Genomic DNA, 8,103 nt, shown 5'->3' with positions numbered 1-8,103 from the left:
ACTGCTACCAAGACAGAAACACCACATGGCAACTTCCCCGCTGGAGAGGGCGAGAGAGAGACTCACACATCTTGGATTTTAGTTAGAAGTGGAAGGCTCACAGGAATGAGTTAGCATAAGAACCTGAACGCCGTGCCTGTGTTGTATCTGGCCTGCCTGCGGGGCGACCAACTTACAGCTAGGAATTGAAGATGCTGTGATTCACAATCCAAGCTGCGATCCCTCACTCCCAACCCAAGGCCAGGCCCACCAATGGGGTTGGGGAAAGGCAATTGCCCAGGGGCCTAGGAATTTAAAAGGGCCCAGAGGCTCCTGGCCTTTTTATATCACCTAGGCACTTGCAGGAGGAAGCCCTGGCTGGGCCAGAAGAGCGTGCCAGGCAGCATAGCTGGCAGCTCTCTGGCCACCAGCCAGCATAGGTATAGTACCGCCCGAATATCAGGCAGACTGTCCATACAGGCACAGATTGGGGTGGGGGGGCATTGAGTGTTCTGCTCCGGAGCCCAGAATTGTTGTCAATGGGCCTGTCCAAGGCAGCTGGAGTAAGAGCAGCACTGGCCTTAGAGCTGCTTTCCCGTAAGTCATGGGTGCTGTTTTCAGACCCTCCCTTCCACTGGCTGTGGGGAGGAGGGTGCTGTTTTCACCAAACCCCCACCCTGGTCTTGAGGGGGACAAGGCTGTCTGGCTTAGGAGAGAAGCTGGTTGCAAGGATGCTGCTGAGGTGCCTGTGGGACCTGGCCAGGAACGTGAGCCTCTGGAGGCAGAGCTATGTTTTGTTCAGAGTTATGAATATTTCAAGTTACAGACAACCTCTCTTCCAGAGGGATCTGTACGTCTGGCATCTACTACACTAGAGCTGTTCAAGACAACTAATAGATGGGGTTGTGGCCAGGGGGTTACCTGCTGTATTCTACAGCGTGTGTATGTTTTTCCCTGTAAGTTGAACACATGGGCAGCCACCCAGGAGACGTTCCAGTGTCACCCAGCTGATCAGCAGACAACCCACAGCCAGCAGCAGGTGTTTCCACAGTGGTGCACATCCACACGTCTTGGTGCACATAACAAAATTTATTCTGCCCCCAGGTGGAAAAAATTAGAGGGAACATTGGATACAGGTTCCTAAGAACTTGCTAACTCAGCTCATTTATTGCTTCAATGCTTCATTCAAAATAAATCATTTTCTACCCATACATATTGTTCCTTTTTATTTTGGTTTTAACTGCATTTTGCAACCTAATTATTTATAATCCATAACCATATGGATTCCATATCAGTAATGAGATTACAATTTTCTTCTGTTTTTCAGAGCTCCCCTTCATAATCTGAGAAGCAGTCAAGAGTAAGAAAGTAGATAAGTAGTCAGGATTTCTCTCATCCTAGTAATCAATCTTACACAATCACGTACATTTTTCTGTTAAGCAATTATTGAATAAGCAGAAGCTACTGCACATTAGTTTTAATCTTCATTATCACACAGAGTTTATCTGGTCTTGTGTAGATTTAGAAGTAAAGATTTCTGGAACCTGAGGACAAGGCGACCTTGAACAACCCTTAAATGCTCCAGAATATTCAAGAGACATTGCCAGAGACAGGAAGTTGCCTTGGCTTTAAACATTCCAGTAACCTTTTCCAGGGATTCTGATTCTGGGTTGTGTTTGCCATAAAATCTCCTGTGGGTTGAAGAGAATTAAAAAACAAACTCAGAGTGGTTGTGAGTGGCCCGTGCTATAAACACCTTGTCTGAGTGCAGCCCCTTTCACAGTGATTGATCTGCTCTCTTCTTGTGAAATTAAAGTTTTAAGCACTTTTGGTCTGAAGCAGGCTTCATTCTTGGAAATGCTCAACAGCCTTCAGGCAGAAATGTTTTGGGAAAATGTTATGGGCTTTTGTGACGCTGACAGACCAGCCAACCTGTGTATGACCCATCACCACCAGCCCTGAGGAGCTGTACTTTTACGTAAGTAAATTTTGAGGTACTTTTTCCACTTCTGAAATTTAACAATTGTAAGTGAATTTCAACATGATGTACTTAACTAGCAATCATCAACTCACTCATTTGCAGTAATACAAATCCAGGGTTGATGCTCTATATGTTTGTCTGTGTTTACCTATATCCTTTTAGATGTTTGGTAGTGTAGCCAGATTAGTTTACAGATTCTAACTTCCTTTCACTTCTTACTTGCCCTGATTATGGATGAAGCTGTGTCTAGTTAACCTTAAAATCAAAGACATAAGATACTGCAGGAAACTCATATTATCTGCATTGTCTTCAGCTGACCCATCTGTTATGATGGAGGATAGCTAATTCTCATATATGATGAGCTGTAGCAACTTTACCTGTTTATGCATAGGAAATAGACAATTAGCTTCATACCAAATGTTTCCTGGCAATCTGTACTGCTTGTTCTTCCTCATGGGAAGGCCCTGCTGTGGTGATTTCTGAGGAGGCTTGTCAGCCCGCTAGACAAGCCGTAAAAGAGCAGGCTTGGGTCTACGCCTGCCATCTTCTATCCGTTTAAACATTGGACAGAGAAAGTGGAAGGCCGTGGCCACAATAACCCCTCCTTTCAGAAGAGTTATGGTAATGTGGCACTTTGGAATATGCTAATGAGGTGTTGTCATGAATATGCAATGCCTCATTAGCATAATCATGGCCCCATGCACTTTGCAACTGTCAGTTTTGAAACGCACGCCACCCATGAAGCAGGGGGCCTTTCGAAACAACCCCTCTTACTTCGAAAGCCCCTTCTTCCCAAAACCACATGGCTGTTTCTACACATGCCACTCGTTCCAAAAGAGGCATGCTAATAAACAGCCCAGAAGATGCCAATGAGGCACGGATGTAAATTTCTGGCACCTCATTAGCATATGGTCATATGATTCGGCGTCCAGAAGAAGCTCTCCTGGACTCCAAAACAGCCGTATAGAAGCACAGCCTCCTGGCATCTCCCAGAAGGAAATCCTTCCTGCGGGAAGCCCCCAGTCAAGAAAGAGCTGCAGAAATTGGAAAGGGTCCAGAGAAGAGTGACAAGAACGATTAAAGGTCTAGAGAACATGAGCTCTGAGGGAAGACTGAAAGAACTGGGCTTGTTTAGTTTAGAAAAGATAAGACTTAGAGGGGACATGATAGCTGTTTTCAAGTACCCCAAAGAGGGTTACAAGGAGGACGGAGAAAAATTGCTCTCCTTGGCCTCTCAGGATAGGACAAGGAGCAACGGGCTTAAACTGCAGCAAGGGAGGTTTAGATTAGACATTAGCAAAAACTTCCTAATTGTCAGGGTGGTTAAACACTGGAATAAGTTACCTAGAGAGGTTATGGCATCTCCATCACTGGAGATATTTAACAACAGGTTAGATAGACACCTGTCAGGGGTGATCTAGAAAAAGGTGTTTGGTCCTGCCAAGAGGGCAGGGGACTGGACTTGAAGACCTCTTGAGGTCCCTTCCAGTTCTAGTACTCTGTGACTCTATGATTGTCAAATATGGTGTTCCACGTCTAAGACACAGCGATGATTATTTGCTTTCACTGCAGGAAAAGCCCCGTCGGTGTGGTCTTCATTTTTAGCAGCATTTTCTGCCCCTAAATGGCATTCTATCCCACCACTAGCCTACAAATAGGAAATTGGAGCATGGCTGTAAGTGTTTAAGTAAGCTTCAGTGTTCCCTCTAATTTTTTTCCATCTGTGGGCAGAATAAATTTTATTATGTGCACTTAAACATATGGTGATGTGCACCACAGAAGCACATGCTGTGGGCACTCCGCTAATCACCTGGACGGCACCTGAATGTCTTCTACATGGCCACCCAAGTTTTCAGCTTATAGGGAACACTAGTAAGGGAGTCCCAGGCCCTTTACCAAAATGGTTGAAGGGGTAGTCCAGACTGCAAAACCCCTTTGTCCTACCATTACAGAAAGCACAAAAGGGTGCTACAAACTTCTAAATACACCCCATGTAGTCTCACTGTCGTGAGAATTGTAAGTATGAATTTCCTGACATCTGTGCATTTAAAATCACCTCCACGATTTTGGGCAGGTGATTTCTGTATGCAGTAGTGCTGGCTGTGGGCTCATGTACTACAGTGCTGGAGAAGGGCTTTTCATGTTCCTCTTCAGGATGGTCACAAGGTGGCAGAGTTGAGGTATCTTTTGTCAGAATGAGGCATTTATGTTGGGGAGAACTGGTATTTGCCTGCTAATGGCATTATGCCATATTTATCAGTATATTAAAGATGAGACAGGATAACTTTTTCCTAGATTACTTTAATCTAAATTTCCATTACCACTCCAGTCCTGTTTCTTTTGATATATAGGTGGCTGTACTAGTTGTAATGGCTGATTTTATCAGTTCTAGAATTGATTGGATGGTCTCTAAAGAAGACAAGAAAAAGCTGACAATTTTACCCACATAATAAAGGAATTTTGTCCTCTTCTTTATCTTATGCTAGGCCTAGAAAAATCACTCACGGTTTTTGTTTTGGGGCTGGTTGACAGAATGAAGGAACAAATTTTGAAAAAAAATTCCTCCCATACTCAAAAATGTAAACATCTAAAATATCATCAACATTTTAGAAAATCCCACACATCTGGTCAAAAAATAAATGAATTGTTCCTAACATTTAGGGTTTTTTTTTCCTTTTTGTAAAAATTTCACCCATTAAAGTCGCCCGCACTTGGAAATTTGGAAGGTTTAAAATAGCTCTCTTTGCCTGTCTGATTTTTAGAAACATGCATGTTCTGGTGATCCAGAGCTAAAAAAAGATATGTCCAGCAAGTAAACATATATATATATATATATATATATATATATAGTGAGAACAAAACATGGTCACATCATCTGCCTGTTGATAGGTGACTTTAGTGAACAGAGTTTGGCTGTAGTGACTTGCGTGGCCTTATGTTCAGTTCAGAAGTCCCACTGCTATACATAAACAAGCCAAGCAACTGCTGGATGAGTCACATTGTCAGTGACCTGATCTTGTTCAGCCGGCACACTGCAGGTTACAAGAAGCCACCCAGATTTACCCTATTAACCCTTGTACTCAGTGTGGAACATAGGTCATCTACAGGTCTCCTCTACTTTATTCTCTCTTGGGACAAAACTTCTAGCTGGCTTCAGGAGCACCCCAGTTGTTGTCCTTCAATCTCAGTAGACTTTCTCCATATTGCCCTGGGTCTTCCTCTTTTGCTTTCTCCTTGTGAGTTCCATAAGAGAGCTTGACAGCCTATGCTGGATGATGGCTTTCTGAGAGTGTGGTGTAGCCATTCCCACTTCCTTCTCTTGATTTCTGTGTCAATTGGTTCTTGTCCTGCTCTGTTCCAAAATCCTTCATTTGTGATGAAGTCTTGCTGTTTGATGTGAAGGGTGGACCTCAGGCCTCTGCTTATGAATGTCTGTAGCTTGTGATTTGAAGACTTTTTAGTACGCCAGGTCTCACATCCATACAAGAGCACACTCTTCACATTTTGTTCAAGATCTGCAGTTTCGTCCTCGCAGATATTGTTTGTGAACATATGGAAAGCAGAGTCTTGAATGCAGCTGTTGCTTTCCCTGTCCTGGCGTTGACATCCTTATCTGTTCCTCTGTCTATGCCCATAAGATTCCCCAAGTAGGTGTATTGCTCCACATCTTCCAGGTCATCCCTCCCAGTGTGATGGTGATGTTGTTGGACTGGTTGATCCTCATTGTCTTGGTCTTTCCCTTGTTAATGCTCAGTCCAGTCATTGAGGCAGGTTTGTCTAGTGTTGTGACATTTTCTTCCATGCTTTCATGTCAGTGTGAAAGGAGGGCGACATCATCAGCAAAAATCAATGTCCTCTAGCTGTTTGAAAAGTGTCCACTGAATGCCTTGTTGATGGCCATCTGCTGTCCTGTTCACAATCCAGTCCATTGTGATCAAACACAAGAAAGGTGACAATAGGCACCCTTGTCACACTCCTGAGAGTAGGCTGAAAGATTCTGTCAAGACGCCATTGTGAACAACTTGGCATGTCAAGGGTTCGTATGGTGAATGAATCAAGTGAATAATGTTGGATGGGATGCCATGGTGTTGCAGCAGTTTCCACAAAGCATCTCTATCGATGCTGTCAAAGGCTTTTTCAAAGGATTTAGAGACCCACAGATCTAATCTGCACCTAATCACATGATGCAGTGGACATTAAGAATACAGTTTTAGAATCCCTGTAAAACTGACCTCAAAATCCTCAGGCTGAAAAATTGCATGGAGATTGCATTTAGCATCCTGCAGATAGATGAAATATTACGTATTAATCAGCTAAAGCATTGCATTTGATAAAACCACTTTAGCATAAACCTTTTGGAAAAGCTGGCTATTGGAAACCTATTCGGTGACCATGTGGGTTTCGCTGTTAGTGGAGCAAGTGCAAGGAGGTGATGCTTTTCTGCAACAGATGCTCATTTACATAATTGGAAGGAGGGAGGACAAGGCAAATTTCACCTGCCCTTCCACAGAAATAATCCAGCTGAGATGCAGCTGTCTGTGGCTACTAGGAGTGAGTTAATCCCTGTGTGTTTAACTGTAAACACATGAATAGACTTATTGGTTTGATTGGACCTGGCTCATGCCCTGTGATTGCCAATGCAGTTTTTCCACTGCAAAGCAATTTGAGAGGATTGGGAACTTTTAATTCTGCTTTAGGGAGTGGGTGTGTAATATCCATGACGCAGGTTCTTGTGCAGTCTAGTATCACGTACCTAAATGTATTTTGGAACTGGTGGCGTGTAAAATGCTACACAAGCTAACGTCGCACTATAGTGTGCTAGGTAACACTATTGACGTCTAGCTTGAATGGATAACATATCGAAACATCCTTCTCACAACCACTGTCCATTGGCCTTTTCCTTTGCATGCCAGAGAGATTGCAGCAAATGCTAATTGTTCAGTAATTAGATTAATGTCTCCCTTAATAACAGTAAATCTTTCATAGCCCAGAGACTCTTTGCTTTTTAGTTATCTCATATGGTCTCCCAGTGCAAAAGCTAATTCTGGGGTTTACATTTAAAAGGGCTGTAAAATCAGTTTCAACTGTGCAGAGATGATTGGAAGGCTGGGTTCCCTTCATATACTCCTCAGTAGTTACCATGGGAACCATACAGAGAGATTTTTGAAAGCCAAAAAGTCAAAGATATTGTGTTTCAGACAATGTGTGTTGTCTTAATCATCGATTCATTGGGTTTAACTCTCTCGTGACCTGCAGGTGTTGCAAATAGACTGTGAATAACTGGACAGTTTTTCAAAATTTTACACCTCAGTCACCTGATCTGTCCCTCTTCCCCATTGCAAAGTGCCGCCTGCCAGCCCCCAGCTTTCACTAACCCCTAGCAATCACCTCCTCCCACCCTCGTGCTCTCATGAGACTGAATATCTCAGGTGGCAATCCCATGACCAGGCCAACTTCCACTACAAAGTTGCCCTTGCCTCCCTCAGTTCTGCCATCTTCCTAGCTAAACATCTCTATTGTGGCAACTTAATGGAATCCCAGCTCCACAGTTCCAGTCAGCTTTGCCTGGCTCCTCAAACCCTTTTCTCCACCCCACCTCCCGCCCCAGTGGCATCATCCCAACCAATCCCATTTCTCTCCCACCCTCTTCCTATTCCCTTCCCCTTAACCTCTCTCTTTTCTGACTTTTTTCCCTCACAGTCATCCTCAGCATAGGTGCCATGTGCCTACCCATTTAATGGTGGTGATGAAGCAGGTCTTTGCCCACGAAAGCTTATGCTCCAAAATATCTGTTGGTCTATAAGGTGCCACAAGACGTCTTGTTGTTCTCGACGCTACAGACTAACACAGCCACCTCTCTGATACATTTAATGGTGTTACCTAAGTGGGGAACCGGTAGAAATAAATCAGCGGCACTTGACAATGAAAGGGACACAGTCCCTGGTTCCCAGCAAGTCTAATGTCAGGCCTGAAGTGGCCATTTAAACAAGGTCCCTCGTGGGGCCCCAACTCACAGGGCTGGCTGATCACAACGGCCTCGTCTGGCCTTGGAATTTATGGACAGATTCGTTTTGCACACAGCTTTATAGTCCATCCAACTAACAGGTCAGGGTTAAAGCCAAGAAACCAAATTTTCCCCCAGT

The sequence above is a fragment of the Carettochelys insculpta genome, chromosome 6 (assembly GCF_033958435.1).
Source record: "Carettochelys insculpta isolate YL-2023 chromosome 6, ASM3395843v1, whole genome shotgun sequence".
Classification (NCBI taxonomy): Eukaryota; Metazoa; Chordata; order Testudines; family Carettochelyidae; genus Carettochelys; species Carettochelys insculpta.
Note: the sequence above shows the minus strand (reverse complement) of the source record.